This window comes from Uranotaenia lowii, chromosome 2 (genome assembly GCF_029784155.1).
Source record: "Uranotaenia lowii strain MFRU-FL chromosome 2, ASM2978415v1, whole genome shotgun sequence".
NCBI classification, from domain to species: Eukaryota; Metazoa; Arthropoda; class Insecta; order Diptera; family Culicidae; genus Uranotaenia; species Uranotaenia lowii.
Window position 1 is genome coordinate 400,675,506 of NC_073692.1, and position 25,223 is coordinate 400,700,728.

Sequence of the window (25,223 nt, forward strand, 5' to 3'; positions counted from 1 at the left end):
ATCGCTGAAGCAAGCTGTAGCTATCAAATACGAACATGATTGATTAGCTTTTATTTGGCATTTTTACGACCTATTTAAGGCCTGGCAGACCGACGACGATGATGGCGTCTTGACTTCCGAATCTTCTTCTATTTGTTCCGAAAGCTCAATCTACGGGGGCCACCTGATCTTGAACGGAAAGCCCAATTTGTGGGAATTTGTAGAGTCGAATTACCCGTTCTTCGAAACAGCCTGGTACTAACTTTGAAAACAAATTTTATTTTCTTTAACTTCAATTATGTCCGAAATACTCCCCTCGCATACGACAAATCAGAAAAAAAATCTTCGACACGGATAAAACGAAGTAAATTTGACTAAATAGAATATATCTAAGAAATTCATTCCAAAAATGAATAAATATGCTTAGTAATCAGATAAAATAAATGTGCAACGATAAACGAAATAAATAAAAAGCAAAGAAAGAGCAGCATTTTGGAAGGCTAAAGAAAATCTAAAATAATCAGAGGAATTCCTAGAATATTCAATTGTAAACAATTTTGAAAAATGTGACAGAGTTGTAGAAAATCACATGAATTTCACAAACGAAGTTAACGCAGAAGAACACAAAACAATGAAATTCAAAATAAAAAACAAAAATTTAGAGAATTACAATCAAATTCAATTGGAGGAAATTGATTTCAGCTTAAAAATTATAAAAAAAAAATAAAAAACTTAAAAACATTTAAAAAAGATCGCTTAAAAAATTTAAAAGGATTTCGAAATTCGAAAAGCCAATATAAAAACAATTGTAAAAATTAAGTGAACACATATTTATGAATCTGTGCTTAAAAACACCTTTCTCTTTTTGAAAATTGTCTGGATCAAATTCTACATATTTAGTATCTTTGAGTTATCAAAAGAGTTGTACACAATTATGTAGATTAAGGTTTTTTTTTTATAAAATATATCACATTTGAGTTGTGCATCTCTGTGAAGTGCAATCGCGTTAAGCAAAAAAAAAAAAGAGATATCTCGTCTCGGATCCGCAATGTGTTAAGTAAAACCATAACATAAAATAACTTAGGTGTGAAAAAAAAATTAGAAAATTTGATAAAATTAGAAAAAAACAAGGGCCCGAGAAAAACCACCCTATGTTCCAGTGGGAGATGTGCTGGCTGTGATAGACTTGGACTACATGTTCGAAATAAATCTTTTCCTTAAAGCTATTGATCTTCGTCTATAATTCTTTTTATTTTCACATTTCCCTATCTATCTTCTATCTTTTCTTTGAAAAAAGTGAACTAGATATAAGCACACAATTGTAATCAAACAAAACGAGTTTGGCTCCTTAAAGTCTAAAGGTATGAGCCGTTTCAATTTAAAATTTACAAAAAAAAAGAGAAAGAAAGCTTAACCCTAATCCACTTTTGAAAAGTATCGCAGCGCTTATGTCATTACGTCACTAGAAGCAGTTTTAAATTGGCTTTCTGTTGAATATAAATTTATTGCAAAAATCTTGAGTTCATATACTCAAAATCCAATGCAAATTCTATTTTAGTACAAGTAAATTAGAGAAATTGCAAATTGACAAAAAGTTTGAAAACCTTCCACCTTTCAAAATTCGTCAAGAGTCCTGTGTTTCGAAATTTAGCAATCTTAAAATGCAAAAAGGTGTCAAATTACGTAAATTTTTTAATCTTTTTTCAAAATTTATCGGTTGTGACTTTAACAATTTTTACGGTTCTTTGATTGAAAAGTACGGGTTTTACATCACTTTTTTACATTTACATATATCCGTATGTGTTGAAACTCACTCGCGACGGCCCGACGATGTTTACTCCGCGGCGATTAACGTATACTGACGAACCGCGTGGCAATTGTAAACAATAGCAGAGATGCGCAAGTGAGAGAGAACATCAATTCGCTATTGTTTGTAAGAATCGACGAAGAGTGAATTTGTAGTGTTCACTGGAATAGATGCCAGATGAACAGTTAGGAAATCATAAAAGAAGTGTTGCCACTATAACGGATGGATAATCCGACATATCCATCACTACTGTAACCTTACTTGATTTTATGACTTGACGAGAATAAAGATAATTGTTATCAGTTTTCCGATACAAAATAGTATTTCTTCTTTGTAATATCACAACAGTATGTGCAACGTGTAGCTTTTAACTACAGCTTTTTTGTTAACTATTTGAATTTTTTTGAGCATTCAGTAGCTTATCTACAGTCTTTTTTCCATGTTTTGCATGTTTTTTGGATTGTTTTTCTTAGACTCCGAATAACGGAAAAATGAAATGTCGTTGGTGAAAAATGTCTGAAAAACATAATTAAGCTTTATCATGGGGTTTCCAAAACTAAATTTTTTGTAAAAATCGGTTGCGAAAAAGGAGAGATATACTGGTTTTAGTCAGGAGTGTCAAATTGACACACCCGAGACTGTATCGTAACGGGTAAAAATTTCTGGGACGGATGATGGTCAATCGAGATAACATGTATAAGAATAATTATAAAAAGAGATAATCAGAGGAAATCAGAAAAAAAATTGATTGTCTGAAAAAATCATGAAAGTCAGGTAAAATTGTTTAAAAATCGAGGAATATTGTAAAGAATCAATCTAAAAAAAACCTGGAAAATCATAAAACACAGACAAGCTACAGACAAAAAAGAACAGCAGTTGATATGAAAAATAAAATCGTAGATAATCGAAATATCCACAGAAAATCGGTAAGAAATTAATACAAAATAAAGGTGAAAAAAGAAAGAAAAAGCGTGAAAAACTTAGAAGATCTAAAAGCATTAAAGACATTATACAGACCCCGTTCGTTTTTGGCAACACGCCCGTAAATTTTATGTTGCCTAAATCGAATGTTGCCAAAATCGAACGGTTTATTATGTCACTTTTTTATTATTTTTAATTTTATCTCAAATTAATCAAAACTGATGTAAAACATGATATTAGCAATTTTTTTTTGATTTAGCTTAATTATATTAGTTTCAAGTAGTTAAACATGGAAAAAATCATGGTTTTAATGTTTAAAACTAATATAGTTAGGCCAAATAAAAAAAAGCTAATATTACGTTTTACATTATTTTGATTTGTTTGAAATGAAAATAAAAAAGTGACCAAAAAATCGGTTTTTTAATGTTGCCAAAATTGAATGTTGCCAAAACCTACCGGGGTCTGTACATAAATCAGATGTAATCAATATTTTAAGAAATAAGAATAAGTCGCACAAAATACAAAAAAAATATATAAAAAAATATAAAAAAATGAAAAAATATGTGTAGTCAATTTGAAAACGGCACAAAACCGTACAACTAAAAAAATACTATAAAAAAAAGTTGGAACATTGATAAAAATACCAAAAATGCTGAAAAAATTTGAAAAAAAAAGTCATGGGAAAAAATAGAGAAAATGAAAGAATATCTAAGAAAATTAGTGAAAATAAGAGAAAATAAGCTTAAATAAAATAAAAGGATAAAAAATAAAACAAGGGAAAAATAATTAAATCAAAGAATTCGATGTAAAAATAGAAGAAAATAAAAAAAAAATCTAAACGAATCAATCAATTGAAGTTTATTGGAATATTACAAGAATCATTCATAAACCAACCAAGTGAAAGATTAACTATGAGCACGTGTTAAAAATATGAAAATATCAGCATAAAACCTATTAAAAGAAAAACATATTGGTCAAAATCTGCGAATATTTAGACAAAATCATTAACAAATTAGTAGAAATTACAAGAAACAAAAATGATAATGCAATGAAAAAGGGAAATAGAGATGCTCGAAGAAACAGGAGGATTTGAAAACAATCACAGAAGTAAATAAAAAAATTAAGAAGGAATTAACAAATCGGATGCATACCCAAATATAATAAAAATAACAAATTTATACAGACATATGAAGAAAAATTAAAGAAATCAGCAAATTAATTGAAAAAAAAAGTAATTATTTAAAATCGATTTACCCCTTAAATGCACAGTTTAAACACAGAGAACCAGAGTTCGGGCTGGAGCTCCAATCGTGTGTAAGAACCAATAGTGATTTCAAATGATTCAACGTCATTTTTTTCTTCTCAGCTAAGAGCCACAAGGTGTCGTTACCGGTACTCATATTTTTTCCATTTTTTCTACACGCTCAAAAAAAGCACTCTCCACTGAGGACAAAAACATTCAAAACCAGTGAAAATTGTAAACTTATTCGGTTTAGCGCGTGAAAGAATGTATATGAATTGAAAAAGCGAAATTGTAAACGATCGTACTACACAGACAAAAATTTTGACTATTACGTGTCACTGAAAATTGCAACGTTTAAAATAAATCACCTGTAATTAACAAAACCTGTAATTTTAAATTGTTTTCCTTGAAAGTTAACGGAGATTCCTTTATTATTACAGCAAATGTCCTGTAAAAAAGTTGTACACTTAAAATTATATGTCACGTTATCATGCTCCTTTTTGTTACAGGACATTTGCGTAATTTTACAGGAAATAATTTTTGCTGTGTATGAGAAACTTCTAAATAATACTCCTCACTCAAACTTATGGAATATTATTAACTCAATTTTAGGAAGAACGAAAAATAACAGTGCGATAGCTCTTAAAATTAATGATGCCCTAATAGAAAACAAGCATCAAGTTTGCCAGTCCTTTAATGATTTTTCCACAGACATTCGTAAATCATTGGCTGAGAAGATAACTGTCGACCCAACCTACAATCTATTAACAAACATGAATCGAACTCCTAATTCGTTGTTCTTACGCCCGATATCGTCAAATGAAATTTCACTTACTATCCAGTCGTAAAAAAATAAAAAAAGTTGTGGGCCGGATAAGATTTCTACGAGTTTATTGAAAAAACATAGTGAGCTCTTCGGGCCAATTCTCGCTGAATGTTTCAACAACATTTTGGAAACAGGAACTTATCCTGATTGTTTGAAAACTGCAAAAGTAACTCCAATCTTTAAATCTGGTGATTCAACAAATGTTACCAACTACCGTCCCGTTTCTAATTTGAGCGTTTTAATTAAAGTGTTCGAGAAACTATTGATCGGAAGAATCAACCTTTTTTTGAACAACAATAATATTCTCTATAACCATCAGTATGGGTTCAGATCCGGTTCAAGTACGCTAATTGCTATATGTGAACTTCTGGATTCTATTATCGACAACATTGATAAGAAAAAAAAATGTCGGTGGCCTTTTTCTGGATCTTAAAAAAAGCATTCGATACTTTGGATCATGAATTACTTTAAAAAAAACTTGAGTGTTGTGGCATAAGCGGTATCACAAACAACTAGATTCGCAGTTACCTTTCAGGAAGACAACAATTTGTCCGTATAGATGATGAAACAACTTCCCTATAAAAACTTGAAGTTGGAGTTCCACAAGGCAGTAACATAGGGCCCATCCTTTTCCTTTTGTTCATCAATGATATAAGTAACCTACCGCTGCATGGATCTCCAAGACTTTCTGCTGATGACACTGCCCTTTTTTACCCAGGAAAATGTCCCAAAGCTGACTATAGCTTGAAAGAAGATCTAGATACATTGCACAAATATTTCGATTCAAATCTTCTTACTCTAAACTTAGCAAAGACCAAATACATGTTATTCCGTTCCTCCCGAAAAATGATCCCACTTCACAATAGCCCAAAAATTGGGAACAATGTTTTGGAAAAAGTCAACAGTTTTAAGTACTTGGGAATTACCTTGCGATTTTATTTTGCATTCATTCATTCCAACTTGAATTATTTAATAGCGGCGTGGGGCAGGGCTTCTATATCTCTTCTTCATCGAGTACAAACTTTGCAGAATCGTTGTTTGAAGACTATATTTTACCCTTCCTTATCGTTACCCGTCAATTCTGTTGTACTCTAACCGCTCTCATAATGTGCTTCCTTTGACTGAGCTTTGTAACTTCCAAACATGTATTTATGTTTTTGATAATTTGCATTCCTCATATACATTTCAAAACTTCAGATTTACCGCGGGAATTCGTATTCACAACACTAGACAATCTCATCATCTACTACGAAGTAGTTCTTCAACAAGCCTAGGGCAACAAAGAATTTCTTTTATCGGACCAACAAAGTACAATAATCTTCCAGAAGAATTGAAGACAATAAATAACAGAAATATTTTCAAGACCAGACTGATGCAATACTTTAAGAACCTATTAAACCATTGAACAACGAATCACCAAACTAGCTTTTTTTTAAATTTGTATATAATAATTGGTTTTAAGATAGTCGAAGACTTTGTCTATCTCGGCTCACTGGTGACCGCAGACAATGACACCAGCCGTGAGATCCGGAGGCGAATTATCAGCGGAAGTCGTGCCTACTATGGACTCCACAAGCAACTGCGGTCGAGAAGACTTAGCCCTCGCACGAAGTGTAACCTGTATATGACGCTCATTAGACCGGTTGTTCTCTACGGGCACGAGACATGGATATTGCTCGAGGAGGACCTGCGTACACTCGGAGTATCTGAGCGACGAGTGTTAAGAACCATCTTTGTCGGCGTACAGGAGAACGGAGTGCGGAGGCGAAGGATGAACCACGAGCTCGCGCGACTCTACGGCGAACCCAGTATCCAGAAGGTGGTGAAGGCTGGCCGGATACGCTGGGCGGAACATGTTGCGAGAATGCCGGACGACTGTCCTGCAAAACAGGTGTTCTCTACGAATCCGGTAGGAACAAAACGAGCGGGGGCGCAACGAGCGAGGTGGTTAGACCAAGTGGAGCGTGATCTGGCGAACGTGGGGTGCCCGAGAAATTGGAGAACGGTTGCTATGAACCGAGTGAACTTTAGGAATTATGTTCGTCAAGTTATGTCGTAAGATGGAATACTATGTAAATAAAATAAATGGTTTTAACTTGTGTGTTTTTAGTTTAGTATAAATCTCTGAAATTAAACTTAGTTTAGTACAGTTAATTTTTTTTATTTTTTTTACTTGTTTCATACTTTAAACAACTTTGATTGAGAAGTGGATCTCTTAAAAGGAACACTTGTTCCACTGAGATTCACTATTTTAGCTTACATTCATTTTGATATTATTACATTCTTCCGCTCAAAAAATAAGATATATTGTGTTCTCAGCGTTCTTAACTTTTTTGTAATTTGCTCGCGTTCTTTTTTATTACTTTGAACTTGTTTGCTGCCAGATATGCTGAGAACTGAAGTGTCCATTACCAGGAAGCTCATTTGAGTTTTTTAGTGTGGGGGAGTGTGGCGGGCCATTCAGAGATAAAAAAAATATCTGTTTTAGTCGACATAAAAATCACAACATCATGAAGAAATTGAAAAAATTATATTTTTATTTTTAATTATTCGGCCTTAGCGGTGAAAAGTAATGTCCTTTTTAGTAGGGACATCTAAAGATTATGAAATTTTTATATAGATGGGATAGAAGGTTAGATGAAATGAAAGATGGTGAAAATGAACAGGTAGAATTTATTTAGAAGCATTATCATCACATATCAAATTTTTGTTCCTCACGGGCCTACTACTATGAAGCGGTAGATACAGATAGAGTTGCATCTACCACCACACATTCCGCCCCACAAGGGAAAACTTGCAGTGCGGACGAACTGCAAACACATCACAGGATCTCAATGAAACTCGATGTTTCCTCGAAGAGATTCCTTTTTCTTAACTCTAAGCGTACATTTTTCGAAGATATGATGGTTAGCATCTTACAAATGCTAAAACCACCAACCCACAGAAAGTGTACCATGTATGCCGTGACCGGGATTCGATCTCAAGCACGCTGGCTTAGAAGACTTGAAGGCTATCATCTACGCCACGGGCTGGGGTCAATGTTGCATAAAAAACGAAGGTTCACGGCTGTATACATTTTGACGGTCGCCATTCAAGGAGAGTAGGTTGTATTGCTTCCTCTATTGTTTTTTTTTTATTTTATGATTTTTTATCAAAATCATATTAAACAGTTGGAAATAATGTGTAATTAAAAATAAACAAACTAAAAATAAACTTTTTTTGTTTTTTCGTAAATTCTCTGTTGCAAATTTGTTACTTCATGCAACGAGGGGAGAATGTTTTTCTCTTATTTCAAGTTTAAATCCTTTGAACTGTTGAACTGCATTTTATATTTCTTAAAAGTGGTTATTCTACGAACAACTAAAGTGAACCCAAAAAATTTTATTGCATTCCACAAAAATTCGCCTTTCCGTGCCTAGGGCAGCGAAGAACTTCACATCGATCGAACTGTTACGAGCCAAGGGGCTAGAATTTTATCACCCATCCATCGCATTACAACTCTTTTTTCGCGAAAAATCCCACATTAATTATCTCGAGGGGTTTGGGTTTTCGATTTTTTCTTGTTTTTGGTTTCCTAACATCAGTCACTAGATAGCATTTTTCCGTTTTCTGCCCTTCCGCGATATGGTTAAGCAACTCTCTTCTCGTCGGTCCTCGGTGGGAAATTAGACGCTCGCTCATTCATGGCCCCTTTGGCTAAATCGTAGATAGAACGTTCAACTTTTTGTTATGTTTTTCCGTTGAACGTCTTATCTCGGCAGCACCACCGGCAGCACGTCGTTGAAACAATTTAGTGGAAAAGTTCGATGACTCGGAAATCTGCCATAGAAGTAAGGAGGTTCGTTGATTGTGTAACGAGCCGGTGATGAATTGCCCCTTTATTCGGAGGTCTATTTGAAATTTACGATAAGCTGTTTTTTCTTTAATTTGGTTCGTAGGCCGATGGATTCTACGGCCTTTGCCGGAATGCTCCACCGGATTGGATGAGGAGTTTAGCGTTTGACCTTCCACGATTTCAACCGGCGAGCCAGAAATTCTCAATGGAGAATGTAAGAGTTTAAAATTTGTGAAATTGAGTCTAGAATTGAAATGTTAAAAGGAACAACTTAAAATTATAAATCGGGATAAAACTAATGGCTGTTAAAAAATCCTCATAAAACTCTTTGATATTAAAATTTGTCTTATTATAAGATTTTTCACTTCAAGAAAACCCACGTGAAATCTCGATCGAGAAACACTGCATTCCCCAACACGTTGAGTGCCAATCATAAGGTGAAAGAATGAATAATGTTCCGATGCCATCATTATCTCCGAGGGTATTTACCACCCCCTAATCCTACTTCTTCGGAAGTGGAAAGGATCTCCCAGACTCCCCGAGAGAGACAAAAAAAAACATCTTCCTAGGACAAGATCAATGCCTCGGCACTCACCGGGTCAATTTAAAAACATTTGCAATCATTAAGCGCTTACGAGGGACTTGACGTGGTCCAAGAAAATTTGCTGCTGTTGCTGCTTCAGATATTCGATGCCGGGGAAAAATCGGAATACCAATCCCTGCTGAAAGCTGATAACAACTATGCTAGGAATTATCCGTCTTCAACCTTCCCCCGGCCGAACGATTCTGGAATGGTGGAGGAAATTCTTGGAGCCTGATTGAATTGAAAGGTATTTCGCGCGAATTAAAGCCTCCCCTCGAACGTTTTGACTGGAGCTTAATTTAACTCTTGAACATTCTCATTTCTATGAGAGTCGTAGATATAGATAATTGTCCTCCAGAGGCCTGAAGTCAATTTTTAAATTGAAAACAACATTGAAAACATTAAAATTAAAAACTTAACCAGTATCCCGTAGAGGGTTAACTGTCGAGTTCGGGCAAACAAAACAGAAAAGAGAGTCGTCGATAATCGAAGGCGGCAGAAGACGCATAATCCTCTAGTGACCTTCCCAGCGGTATTGCATAAGGAAAAAAACAACAGCATCGCAAAAATGCATCTCTTGAATGTTGGAAGGAATTACTGGTCTTGAGATTGGCTGGCTGAACCCAGAAAAAGCTTTAACCAGATAGGAAGGTATGGGATGAATGGCGGTTGCTTTTCGCACCTTGGGACATGCTGTTGATCGTCGCATTTTCATTATTGATTAACCCACGGGATTTGTACGGGGATGTTCACGGATGAATACAGTTGAATTGACCGAAAAGTATACAAGATATTTTAGGAATCGGGAAATGGGTGGAATTTGAACCATGTGGGTGAGCTGTACCCGTTAATGGATAGAAATCTGAATTTTCTCATGAGAGGAGTAGAAATTCCACTGTACCCTGAAATGCCTACACTAAGCAGTAGAGAGTATCGAAAAACGATGAATCTTTGTGTCCTCTAAAAATGGATCAAGAAAAAAGGATTTACAAAACACAGTACAATACTCATAGGTAGGTGAAAGTTTTTCTGTATTGAAATATTAAAAATGACGTTATTCGATACCTTTTCTCAACTAAAAAGCTATTGAAGATACAATAAGTGGAATAACATTTAGATACATTAGAATATTGATGACCTCTTAAGAAAGGATACTCCTAACTTTTCGTTCACCAATAGCCAAAGCGTATATCAAAGCGTTGTTGATTTTTTTTGCATCCAACTTTAAATATAATAGACTTAACTACAAACCGATGATTTATCTTACGCAATCAACTATGAATATAGTAGATTCAATTATAATAGTACGATTGCAAATATGATAGACTCAACCATAATTGTATGATTGATTTTATGCATTCAACAATAAAAATAATAGATTTAACTATACATTCCTGGTTGACCGCTCACATTCATATTTTTATGATTGATTGTGTGATAAATACCATACATCCAAACACTTCATATTCATAAGTGTTTACAAGTTTTCGATCACCGCTAGTTGTTGTTATCTTTTTAAATTTATATTTTTCGGTGCAAATGATAACAAATAATCAAATAATAACAATTTTCTTTACGTTTCGGCCTACTGGACAATTTTTCTTCTTCTGAAGACAAAACAAACAACTATAAAATATAGTTGAACGCATAAAATCAATCATAGAAGTGTTTTTAATTAAATCATATTTATAGTTGAATCAACCATAGATAAATAAATGAATCTACAACATAATATATTTGAATGCTCAACATCAATCAGTATATATAGTTGAATTTATTATATTTATGGTTGAATCAATCATACCATTTTTGTTGAAGCTATGATATTAATAGTTGAATTCATAAATCCAACCATACAAATATATCTGAGTATTTTATAAATATAGTTGGACAAGAATAAACCATCAATATGATTAAATATAGGCGAAATATAGTTGATAAAACTACACTTTTTTCTCCGTGTAAACTCATAATTGCTTAGAAACCTGTTTCTATCTTTAACATTTTTTTTACGATTCTCATAGCTTAGCTATGAACAATGAATGCAATAAATTGGGATACAATATTTTTCAACTACGAAAACAGATAAGGTCTTTTAAGTCGATTACGTTGTTGTAAATTTTAAACATTTGTCCTTGTTTCCAGTAAATTTTCATTTTTTTAGCTATTTCGAAGCTGTTGGAATTTTTATCATAACCCGGTATTGATTTTCGTAAAAAACGCGGCAGCTCCACAAGCCAAAATTATATTTTAAGTAGAATTTGTTAGCCTAAATATTTTGTCTTCTATTGGGATTTTTTGTTTTGTAATGAAGCCTTGTTTTGAATTCATCAGATTAAAAAAAATGTAGGGGAGAATGGGGATTCTCGATCACGATGCCATTTTCTTATTTGTATCATATCTATAGACCCTATTATGTCATAATTAAGGTTGCCAGAATTTTTTCAGCACCCGGGCCGGACAAACCAAGCAATTTTCCATAAAAACCTGGCGAAATCCGGACATTTAATTTCTAAATTGACGATCATAAATCCGGACAATATCCAGGCTATTTTGTCAAAACTGGCGGGCAATTTCAAGGTAAAATATATATAAAAAAAAATTACTCAACCAAAAACAAGATGTAAAAATTGAAAAAAAAAATTTCATAAACAGATTTTCAATCGTATTTTAAGCTTCGAAAAAACCTTTCATGATTATTTTTGCATAATCTGCTCAAAAAAATTTGTTTTGATGCCTAAAAAAAATTAAAACAAAATTTTATTTTATTTTGTTTGATTTGCCAAATAAAGTGAAAAAATCCGGGCAAAATCCTGGCATTTCTCAATGAAATTCGGACAACTAGCAAATATCCGGGCAAACCCGAACAAAACCGGGCAGTCTGGCAACTTTAGTCACATTCTTATCATTTTTAAAAATAAGTGTAGCAATTTGCTGTCTTCTGCATTTTCTGACAGTATGTAATTTTGCGTTCAAGCTCCAAAAATTAGAACGGTACTTGTTCCCGTTGAAGAAAAAGGAGCACTTTCGTGGAACAAAGAACAAGAACAAAATCGGTTGAAAATGAACAGACACATGACTATGGTTCAACTTGATATTTAGGAAAAAATGGATACTATGCGAACTTAAAAATGATTAAAAAAAATGTGGCCGTGTGACAATTTTTCGTTGATTTAGCATTGGTATTCTGGTTCTACGCAATATGTCTTGCAAAGCATTTTTGACTCTAGTTTTCCGTTTGTTTAAGGAAATGTAATTGTTTTTTTTTTGGCAGAAAACATTGTTAAATGATTGTTACTTTGTTGTTGTTACATGTTACTTTGAAGAGATCTTGACCTGTTTATAATGAAAAATTTTTCGTTGAATTTTGGGAGCTGTAAGCTGAAATTTTGATCGCGTATTCTCGCTAGCACGTTTTTCACATGGTATAAAACGGCTTGGACCGGCAGATAATCTTTTGAAAATATGTAAAAATTATTTAAGAAAATTTTGTGCTTTTTTGATTAAACTTTTATGCACAAAAAATATATTTTTTTAAACATTCTCCAAGGCCCCAAGAATTTTTAACATCAAAGAAAAAAGTTCTTAATATTTTCGGTTTGTTTATCTTTCTCAATTCTGTGAGATAATATATTTTTAACGAATTTTCGAAGAAGTATTTACTAAATTGAATTTAAGATTTTTAAAAAGCTAAAATTAATTCGTTTCGCAGTTTTCAAGAAATTTGTTACATGAAATTATTTTCAAAAAACTTTTTTAAGTAGTGTCAGAAATGCTTTTCTTGGTAAATTTCAAAAAAACTCAAGAATTTTCCTTTCATAGATCATGCATTATCCTCCTCAAAATATTATTCCTTAATTGAATGTGGGATAGGCACATTTGTTTGTTAATCAGTTATCAATGATTGATTTAACTAAAAGTTGATTTAATTTTTATCTAATAAACTTCAAAGAATAAATAAAATTGAGTTTATTCGTTTTTATAAAATTCATTTCAATCATCATCTATGTGATTTTTTTAAATTCTCGAAAGTTCAAAATAGATATTTTATTTCTTTTAGAAAATTCAAATTGAAATCGTGATCAAATATTATGGCAATTTAAGATAAAACAGAGGACTTTTTCAACCAACCCTTCGTTTGAAAATGAAGAAATAACATGTAAATTAGTATGATTTCTAAAATGACCAATTATTATCAATAAGCAATATCATTCTGAATTATTTAATAACAACTTACCGGAAATAACACTGATTTGAAACTTTGATTCCGATTTATTTTATGTTTACTATTTTATCAAGTTTGTGTGATTATCTAGAGTAAAAACAAAAATGGTTTGAGAAATAAATTTCCAAATTTTTGTGTATGTTTGGAATTGTTATAATTTCCAGCTTAATTGAACTATCGAAAGTGAGACGTGTGTAGTTTTTTAGAGACTATCAATTTTAGGAACACAGGAAGGGCCACAATATGGAGCATTTCAATCAAAAGTTTGAAAGGATTTATCTCAAATAATCCACTGTTTTCAACCAAGCCAAATTTTTACTACATTCCAGGCAAGTAAGCAATCATATTTGTCGAAAGACATTCAGGGAAAACTAGTCAAATATGCCCCAGGGGTCTAAATCGGTTTCATTTACCCTAGATGAATAAAGAAAAAAAAAAAGAAAAAATCTATTTCACGATCAGGAATGTATTCGGAAAAAATGCAACACTTTGCTTTGAGTATAACTTCTGAATACATGAATGAAAATTGATGAAATTTTCAGTGAAGCTACCTAGTGAAATAATGTATACGTGAACAAAATTTGGTGACAATCTGTCAAGCGACTTTTGAGATAGCGTCCAATACTGAAGATCATTGACATTTTTTTGGGCAGAATCGAAAAAAATCCAGCAAAGTTCCAGAAGGAGGCCAAAAAATCAGCTGGAAATCAACTATTTGACTAAAATTTACATGGTAAATTGTTAAAGAAGTCTTAGAGAATCAAATATTGGGCTAAATTTCAAATAAAAGTGAAGGTAATTGATTCCATGAAGTGAGGGGAATGTGAGAGGTTTTTTCAAGCTTAATCCGATAATAAAAAAAAAATCAAATTTTCATTACTGGTTCGGCTATCTGAATTTTAATTAGGCCTGTCTTCATTTCTACAAGGTAGAAAAGTTGCCCACCGTAAAATAAACAAAATACGGGGGTCAAATCGTGCGCAAAATATTTTGACTTCTTGAGGGGAAATATGTTGGAAAATTTCGCAATGAACTGCAAAATGAACTTTTCAGGGGTCAGGATTTCAACCAGAAATTTTCGTTGACAAGTCTTGCCTGTATTTCCCAGGAATAAACAAAGAGAAAAAAAAATAATAATTTAAGATATAAGAGGAGGCTACAGATCTGTGGAAACTGCAAATTACTCAGTCTTTCATGACGATTAACAATTTTTTTTCTTTTTCTAGGATTTTAACTCTCTCGATTTATTCATCCTCATTCTTCCGTTTCTAGTGTTGTTTTTTTTTGTTTTTGTTTTTTGTTTTGTTTTCGACTAAATGCGGCTTGTTAGTTGGCTTTTTGACGATTGACACAATGAGTGGCTGAAATACAAAGGAGCCTCCAAACACTTCATGAGGTCCCACAAGGTTTAAATTTATTAAAGTTGGATCTGGAATTGTGCCATTACGCAAAAACGGTGGTGAAGTGATTAATAGTCAAATATGTTGTTTTTGTGCCGAAGGAGGAAAGTCGGCTAAATTTGTTATAACTTCGACCAAATTAAATTTTTTTAGTTATTTTGAAGATTACGCTACAGGAAATAAGAATGTAAACAAAAATAGCCTTGATTTGAAAAAAGGGTGGTTCAAAGTATGCATTATAGATGGCGCACGTGTTGCCCAAAAATTAAAGTCTGATAATTTGTTCATAGAACGCTATCGCAAAAACCACTTGAACCATTGTAAACATTACATCACCAGGTTACTTCGATGAAAATTGCATTAATTTACATACATGCATTCAAAAGTTATTCATGAAACAAAGAGTTGCATTTTTATCGAACACACTCCTTATTTAAAGTCTTACACAGTTGAATTTTTTTCCTCACTAAATATTTTCGCTGACTGAAAGTTTCAGTCAAGACTCTTCTCTGGGTTGCATTTAAAAATTGCATCCGAGTTTCATGAGATTCATCTCCTCCTACGAATCCTCCTTGCCATAATCTATCAACGGGGATTTGTATTAAAACATCAACTCATCTTAATAAGTGAAGGAATTTCCATCCGTTTAGTTAGTCGCCGCCCGACGACGACGACAACGACACGATTCCTACATACAAGATGCAGACGTCAAGAGTTGTTTACATTCCACGCAAAAATTACCACCATTTATTGTTTGGTGGATGGTTGCTTGCTGTTATTATAATTTCGTGTTGTTTTTTTCTCTCTCTCATTTTGTGCTGTTTGTGGGTGGAAGCTCCCGAAGGAAGAATTCCAAACTTGAGACAATCGCGTCGTCTGCGTCTTGGCTCTGGTCTTTGGTCTTTGGAGTGTGGTTAGTTGATGGTTGGGGGTCTTGCTGCAGCAGAACGGAGAAATGGCCTTCGGTCAAGTTGAGATGCATGTTTTTTTTACTCTCTTCCTTCTGTAAAGTCGGTATGGTGCAGTCGCTTTTTGCTTGTCGAATGAAAGAAGCATCTTTTTCGCACTTGCCATTGACGACGTGACTTCTCGCGCGCCAAGCATATTTGCATATTTTTCGATGGCTTGTTTAAGCTTGAACGTCGTCGTTGTCTTCCCTTGAAGGGGCCAGGAGCTGGACGCGGTGTCAGAATAACAATAACCTCCTACAGGAACCGCACCGCAAGGCACTGGTCAGGAACATGTTCGAGTCTTTCGGTAGATTCCCGTGAACTCGGGAAGCATTATGCGATTCATGTTCCATCAGCAGCAGGTCTCTTCTAACAAGCGCAGGTCCGCTATGTTCCGACTGAAGAGGACACTTGAGAGAGCCCCTTTCGCGAATCCAGATAAGCACACTGTTTACGCTGCGACGATGACATGGTCTGTGGACAATATAAACTTCAGGGAGGTTGGTCGGAAATTACGCCATAAATTTGCTTCCCAAATGGATTCGAAGGTTGCAGTATGTTACAGGTTCAAAAATTTCTTTATAAAACACGACTATTCCCCTTCTGTGGATGTCTCTCTGGAAGACCCCCAACCCGGTACAAGTGAAAGGAATCCTGGCGCAAGCTTAGGACAACTACCTTCCTAACACTGGTAGAATGAGTTAGTCTTGCGTAAGCAAAGAAATCTGTAAGCGACGTACAGATTTTTTCGGGTTGGAGACAGTTCGTTTTCTTCTTCCAACAACATAACACTCGGTTTGCATATAGTGCGATAGATCGGAGAGATCTGATGACCGATGGACAACAAGTAAGCAAGCAAGCAGCCGCAGCAAAGCACAACGATGAACGTCACGTTGGACAGTTGCACTTTTAAATTGGACGCCTGTGGTTAACGATGTTTGCATATGAGTTCGATGGCTAGAAAAAACTTTAAGAAATTTTCTATGGCTGCTGAAAACAAATGTGGCAGCCAATTCTTTGTAAGAATTACATCACATCAAAAATACTTCAGAAAAATCAAAGCTTAAGATCAGTCGTAATTTTTGCAATTTCTTGGTCCCCTGGAAAAATTATCCAACGAGTAGTGAGCAATTCACTGGCAGCAATAGCAACTATCTAAGATATGCTTTTTAGATTTTTTCTGAAGGTGTCCGTGCCGCATCCGGGCATTTTCAACCAAAGATCCTGACAAAATCCGGACATTGGATTTAAAAATTTTCATTTAAAAAACCCAATCCGTCTAAAATGGAAAAAAGATCAGTTGAGAGTTGAATCAGTGGCGTTTAAATATAATTTTGCAAATCCAAAAAGTGTTTTTCGATAAAACAAGCTTCAAAATGTTGTTGTATTTTGCAAAAATAATAGAAGATGTAAACTAGAGGAAGAATGACCAAGCTGGTTTCTCTATAAACAAAAGGAATAGAATAAAAGGTGTGTCACATCAAATTGCATCACGGAAAAACGCTGTAGAAATTTGATTTTTAGGAATTATATCTTCAGCATTCACTTATAATCAGATAAAAGTGTATAGATCACGTTGGCCATGCTTCACTGTCAATTTTTCGTAAATTTGGATGAATGTCATCGAACGAAAAAGAACGTCGTGAATTAATCATGTGCACTCATTTCGATAATCCGGAGTTGTCACATTGGGACATCGGTAAGATGCTGGGAATCGTCCAATCCACGGTCTGCAGAGTACTAAAACGATACTTCGGGAACCTAACCATCGACCGGAAGGTGAAGAACGGCAAAAATTGATGCTCCGTCAGTGAAAAAGATCACAAACTCATGGTTAAGCAGTATAGACGTGATCCGAGAAATTCGGTCCGGGATGTCGCCAAAACCTGAATTTGTCAAATTCAGTCGTCCAGCGGATTAAGCAGCGGGAGGAACTGCGTACATACAAGGTTCAGAAGGCTCCTAACCGCGACGAAAGGCAAAACATGGTGGGGAAGACGCGAGCCCAGGAGCTGTACACCGAAATGCTGACGCTGCCGCATTGCCTGGTATTGGACGACGAAACCTACGCCAAAGCGGACTTTCGTCAGCTGCCGAGTATGTTGTTCTTCACCACAGAGGACAAATTCAGCGTTCCGGAGAAGATTCGCTAGCAGAAACTATCCAAGTTTGCCAAAAGGTACATGGTGTGGCAAGCGATCTGCTCTTGCGAAAAGTGGAGCGCTCCCTTCGTGTGCCCTTAAGGAGTGCATACACAAGCGCTTACTACCACTATTGAAGCAGCACGAGGGCTCGACCATCATCTGGCCGGATCTCGCTTTGTGCCACTATTCAAAGGACGTGTTGGAGTGGTACAAAGCCAACGGGGTCACCTTCGTGCCAAAGGAAATGATCCCGCCCAACGCGCCGGAGCTTCGCCCAAATCGGAGGCGGACTTCAAGAGGAAATGGATTTCTGTTAAAAAAAACTACAACCTGACATTGTACAGAACCTTATGGAAGGGGTAAAGAATAAGGTGCGAGCATAAAGGGTTGGGCTCGAAGTATGAATAAAAAGAAAATGCCAAATGTTGTTTAATAGTTTTTATTTTACTGTCTAAAATTTTCAAAAGGATCGGTCCACTGGGCGAATTTCTACAGCGTTTTTCTAGTGATGCAATTTGCTGTGACACATCCTTTAGAATAGAATAGAAAAGATGTAAACTAAATTTGAGTTTTGATTTTAATTTTGCAAATACTGTGGATAAATCTGGGCTTAATTCGGGTGAATCCAGGTGAAATCAAGGCAACCGGGCCTTTATTTCTTAAAAAAAAAAACCCGGAATAAAGCCGGACAATCTGGAATGCTTAATCTAATATTTCACAACATTAACACATGCTCAAAAAACACTTGAAAACTTTGAAATGCTGAAAAACATCAGTTAGTGCGCAAACAAGCCAGTTTTTTTTATTTCTATAAGCGGATTTTGATGTATCATTTCAAAAGACAAAAAAGCACTTTCATCGAGACTCAAAAAAGAGGACGAAAAACTGCATGAACTTTTCAATTAATCAAAGTTAGTTATAAATATCTATTTTTTTACCCAATAATTTTAAAGCTGTACTAGCTCACCCAGTGTGCTTTGCTACACCTTCTTAAAAAATTAATAAAATTTGTTAAAATAATTGAAATTAAGTTTTATTTCTTAGGCAGCATTTCACATATAATTTCAAGATAATTTAGACGCAAACGCTTTAACCCTTTTATGCATAGTGTTGTTTTGAAACAACACTAATCAAAATCCAACTATCTCGAAAAAGCTTTGATATTTTTGAGTGATGTATTCACAAAAAATATTCTAGTGATTAAAAGAAATTAGCCCATGGTATTTGTACTACGATATTTGCGAAATTGCGAAAATCAAATTTATTATTTATTTTTGAAAAAGTAGTTTTTGGAAAATCGCTGTTATTTCTTCAGATTTGCAAATTCCAACAAATTTTTTAGTCTCAATCAATTACAAACACCTTCTTGAACCTAATTAACAAGGTTTTGAAGAAAAAAGCAGAACCGTATTACAATGAACTATTAATTTAAAAAAAAAAAAAATATGGGCCACAACTTTATTAATACTCAAAATAACGACTTAAAAGCTGTTGAGTTTTACATTCAAATTAAAATGTTATTATTCCACTGAATCAATAGCTGAAATTCTCATTTAAGAAAAGTTATGCATAAAAGGGTTAAAAAGAGAGTTGCAACTGGAGATTCGAATTTCATAACAAAGATTTATTAATATTTTCTTAAAATTGATCTATAAATTTGTTTTTAAAATCTGAAACTTTTACACTGTTTTTGCAAGCTTCGTAGAGTTTATAATGATGTCAAAATGTATGTTTTAATGATATGTATTTCCAGCCCTTTCCTTCTTCCAATGCTAGAAATGCTCACGAGTATTAAATCATTTTTAGTATGTAAATGACGTAACGTTTCACTCCACCCAGAAATAAGGTAGGGTCTCAAATTATTCGTACGCAAACAACCTCTCTTCCTTATGCTTGATAAGTTCTCGATTTATGCCAACAAACTTGTTTGGAAGCGTTGATTGCGTCGAGACCAATCATTGTCGAGACCGACCGCATCTTCCGCCATTTTTTTCGCATTCAAACTCTATTTTTTTCAACGTGAGACATCAACGCGATCCGTCTCTCACAAAGTTAGTCTGTAAACTCATCTTCCAAGCTTCCTACACTCATGTTGAATCTGTCAACTTCTCATCTATGAAAACTCTACACAGTCTCTCTCATTAAAAGGAACGCTCCCGAAAACCAAAATCTCCGAGTACACGAATCGGAGTACTCTCTCATGAACAAGTGTTGCCAATTTTATAGATATTCATAAAGCTTTCATTCAGAGATATTTATTCTTACTATATTCCCTACAGATTGTTTTCAAGCTATACAACGCTTATTATATGAAACTCCCTTTGTTGCTCCCTTCTTCACACTTCAATGCAGAAAGGTTTGTAACTGTTGGGGTGCGGGATACCTTCGTGGACTGTATTTTTCGGTGGGGGATTCCTTGGTTGGGTGGAGCTATTGGGTCAGCTCTTTCGGCGATTGTGACTTGGTTATCAAAACACTGACTTGGATTTTTACACTATTTATTCACAAGTCACAGGTAAGTTTTTGGCACAATTTATTCAACGCGGTTTTTACGGAAAATCAACGGTTTACTTAAACATTTATTTTTACTACGACAACATTTAACAAACTACTATTCTAAATCAACATCTGTTCTAATGGCGGTTTTTCTTAAGACTAAGACTGGATACAATACAAAATTTTGGCTTCTTTTTTGGTAAAGGACAAACATAGTCCACAATCATTTTACTCCTTCTAATCAGCTGTTCATTAGAGATGCTGACAGTTGCATCTCGACATCTTTGAACCGTCCTTCTTCATTAATGATCCAGGGTCGTACGAAGGGTTATTGGTTTAGCCTGACATCGCTCTCTAGTAATCCAACATCCTCGCCCATCCTGAATCGCTCGCGGTTCTGAAAATAAAAGAACGAAATCTCACGAACACAAGGGGGAGGTCTGATCTGTTTGGTTTTCACGGGCAAGTTGGGAATCTTCTTCAGGCTGAAATGCTTCTGGTAGTATGCACAGCTTTTCAACTGGGCGCGTAGAAGGTCCTGTAGCCGTCTTCAGAGTAACTACTCTAACAACACCGTCGGATCCAGGATGCAGCTTTTCAACACGTCCCATCTTCCAGCGGCATGGCGGTAGATTATCGTCCTTGATGATCACTAGTTTCCCAACAGTTATCTCGACAGGTGACTTCCATCTCTTGTATCGCCCTTGCAACTGAGTGAGATACTCTGTTCTCCATCTATCCCAAAAATGTTGTAGCTTTTTCTGGATAACTTGGCTCTGATTAAGCCGATTCATCGGTACTTCGCTGTAATCCCTTCCTGATAGCTGTTGAAATGGTTCTCCAATTAAAAAATGCCCAGGTGTCAACGGTTGAAGGTTTCCTGGGTCATCGGTTAACGCAGTGATCGGTCTCGAGTTTAAACAATTCTCCACTTGAACAAGCAACGTGATCATATCTTCGAAAGAAACTGCGTTTTCTCCAAGAACCTTGAGAAGATGCTTCTTGGCCGAACGAACTGCAGCTTCCCAAAGGCCTCCAAAATGGGGTGCAGCGGGGGGAATAAAATGCCATTGAATATGGTTGTTCGCACACTCCTTGGCTACCTTCTCCTGATGTTGGCTGTTACGGAAATGAATCAGCAGTTCTTGTAGAAAATTACGAGCTCCTACGAAATTCGTCCCATTGTCCGAATAAATATCCGAACAATATCCTCTTCTTCCAATAAAGCGGCGTAATGCTTGAAGAAATCGATCCGTCGATAGGTCCGAAACTAACTCGAGGTGCACAGCCTTCGTGCAGAGACAGATGAAAACTGCTACGTAGGCCTTAATTGCTGGTCGTCTTGGGGCTAAGCGAACATATACTGGTCCGAAGTAGTCCACACCGGTCTTGGAAAACGGTCTCGATCTCGTGACACGAGCTAAAGGCAATTCACCCATGAACTGCTGAATGGGGCTAGGTTTGGAGCGGAAACACTGTTTACAGTTGTGTATAATCTGCCGAGGAACATTCCTACCTCCAAGTGCCCAATATTTCAGACGAACAGAGCTGAGCAGCAACTGTGAACCTGCATGCATCAGCTTCAGATGGTAGTACTCGTACAACAGAATTGTGAAGGGGTGTTTTGCCGGTAAAACTATTGGATGCTTGGTATCTTCCGACTCCTCCGATTTTCCTAATCGGCCGCCAACTCGTATTAAGCTCTCCGAAGAAATTCGAGGAGCAAACCATCTTAGGGGTGAGCTTCGATGAATCTCCTTTCCTTCGACCAGGCACTTCCATTCTTCAGGAAATGTCTCCTGCTGTATTCGGCGGATTATAGCGTATTCGGCGTCTCTAAGCTCGGTGACGGTTAGAAAACTCTTGGGATTTGTCTCATTTTTCTTCAAAATACGCATCAGTCGCATCCAGTATGCGGTGCAGCGTATAAGCTTGGTAAACGACGAGAATTTTCCAACGTATTCTGCTCCAAAATCGGTTTGACTTGTTGTCAGGTTCACTACAACATGCCGGACTTCTGCATCTGCTCCCTCAGTGCAAAAGCTGCTGGGTTGTTCCGGATAATTATTTTGCAGTAGCCATTCGGGACCATTCCACCAAAGGTTGTTCTCCTGGATCTGATCGGGATATAAGCCACGGGAAATAAGATCTGCTGGATTCTGTACCCCTGGAACATGTCTCCAAACACAGTTCTCCGTAGCTAATTGGATTTTCGCTACACGGTTTGCAACGAACGTAGCCCACGTCGTTGGAATCGCCTTCAACCATTGCAGCACGCAAGTTGAATCCGTCCAGAAAAACCTATCCATTTCGACCTTCAACGCCTCTCGTACCTTGCAGGATAATTCCGCTGATAATAGTGCCCCGCACAACTCCAACCTGGGTATCGACTGGCATTTCAGTGGTGCGACCTTCGATTTTGACGCTAGTAAATGAACGAAAATCCTTCCTTGAACATCGATGCTCTTGATGTATGCGCAGGTACCATACGCCTTCTCCGATGCGTCCGAGAAGAAATGCAGCTCCATCTTAACGCAATTTGGGACCACTGCACATCGCTGAATTTTCAACTCGTTCATCAAGTGGAGCTGCCGGTGAAAATTCCGCCATTCACGTTCAACTTCACGTGGAACAGGATGATCCCAATCCAGCCTTTCTCCTTTCTCGTTCAATTTCCACAGCCTCTGCATGAAAATCTTTGCGGTTGTGGTGACAGCTCCTACCATACCAAGTGGATCGAACAACATTGCGATTGCCGACAGAATTTTTCGTTTCGTTAGTCTTTCGTTTTCCGGGGTATCCAATATGGTGAAGTTGAATCGTAAAATGTCTGTTCGAGGTTGCCACACAAGTCCTAGGGTTTTGACTGCCGGGTCTGGATCCAGTTGTATCTCCTTCATATGCGGCAACGCAAGGTCTTCGTCGTCTACTGATCGCAAGGCCGTCGGCGAATTGGATGCGAACTTTCTTAATCGAAACCCTCCACGTTTCGTTAGGCTGATGAGTTGTTCGCAGAGTATGGAAGCAGCTTCTTCGTTATCCGTTCCAGTCAAAACGTCATCCATGTAGACGTCTTCCATTATTGCCTTAGATCCCATTGGATATGATTCCTGCTCATCTGTGGCTAACTGCTTCAGTGTTCTGGTAGCGAGAAACGGCGCCGGCTTTGTACCGTATGTAACAGTGGTGAGTTCATACGTTTTCACGTCCTCCGATGAATCTTTCCTCCACAGAATGCTTTGTAGCGGCATGTCTGTTCTATCGATACCTATTTGTCGGAACATTTTCTCGACATCTGCGACAATCATTATCCGCTTCATTCGGCAACGCATGATGAGGGCTCGTAGTTCGTCTTGGATCACAGGTCCTGCCAGGAGTGCATCGTTCAGGGAAACACCACTGCTGCTCTTACACGATGCATCGAATACCACGCGAACCTTCGTTGTAGTGCTTGCCTGTTTGATGACTGGATGGTGTGGTAGATAACAACGCTTCTCTGGGCCTACATGCGCCCTACGCATGTGCCCAAGATCCACGTACTCCTCCATGAACTGGTTATATTGATTTCGCAATTCTGGATCCCTCGCCAATCTCCTTTCTAAGCCATCTAGTCGCTGAAGCGCTATGCCACGCGACTCGCCCATCCTCGAAAGTATCTCGTCGTTCTTCGGTAAGCCTACGGTGTATCGTCCATCAGAACTCCTCTGGATAGTGCGAACAAACTGCGCCTCGCAGCGTTGTTCTTCCGGGGAAAATATGTTCGGAGACCCTATCTCCTCACACGACCAAAACCTGGTGAGAAGTTCGTCTAGATGAACTGTAGAAGCTGTATTGCAAACGATGCGCCGAGTTGAACCCTGGTGTTCAACTGCTCCGGTGACCAACCAACCGAATACTGAATCTATCAGCATTGGCAGCCCCTCGCCAAGTGGAATTTTGTTGTCGGTTTGCAAAAAGGAGAAGAAATGTTGAATGCCGAGTACCAAATCCACCGATTTTGATTGGAAGAAACCTGGATCTGCTAGTTCCACACCCTGTGGGAACTTCCATGAAGAAACCGTCACGCTAGTAGTAGGCAGATCTGCAGTAACCGCTGGGAGAAGAAGAAATTCCATATTTCTCGCAAAACTAGATGTGCGTGACTTCACAACTGCTGCAATCTGGTATTTCACAGTTGTATTTGCCTTGCCGATTCCGAGTACCGAGATATTTGAACGCCTTCGGGAGATCTTCATCCGTTGACAGAGCCTCTCTGACATGAAGTTGCTCTCCGATCCAGAGTCTAGTAGAGCCCTCGCGTGAAAGGCCTTCCCTGTATCGTCTTCAACCAAAACGACTGCTGTGGCGAGGATTATTGTCGACGAGTTGTTCCTGGCAACATTTGAAGAGACAGTTCCTGCTGTTGTCTCTGCAGGATGAGATGACTGTTGACCTCTTCTGGCGGGTGATGCTGATTGAGGATTCCTATAACCTCCACCGTCTTCTCTGAAGCACACTAAAGTGTGATGCTTTCCCCTACACTTACGGCACACTTGCATAGATCTGCATTCTGAGGCTTGATGACCACGTCGAAAACAATTTCTGCATAAAGAATGCTGCCTCAGTAGTTTGTCGCGAGCGGATGCATTCAACCTTGAAAACGCTGGACAAGTGTAAAGCAGATGAGATTCTGAGCAAGCGATGCACGTTCCGGATGACATCTGAGCTGCGCTATAACTTGTTCTCGAGGCGAAATTCTTTTTAGGCAACTGTGAGGGCTCCTGCTTGGTATCCTGGGCTTTTGATGGTAGTGAGGCAAGGATTTTGACTCGCGT

At 36.9% G+C, this 25,223-nt stretch overlaps 1 protein-coding gene across 3 annotated transcripts in view; it reads right to left on the reverse strand.

Moving 5' to 3' along the window:
• The window catches only part of LOC129746579 (uncharacterized), a 228,304-nt gene that overhangs the window by 24,971 nt on the left and 178,110 nt on the right, over nt 1–25,223 (reverse strand). The window lies entirely within an intron of this gene.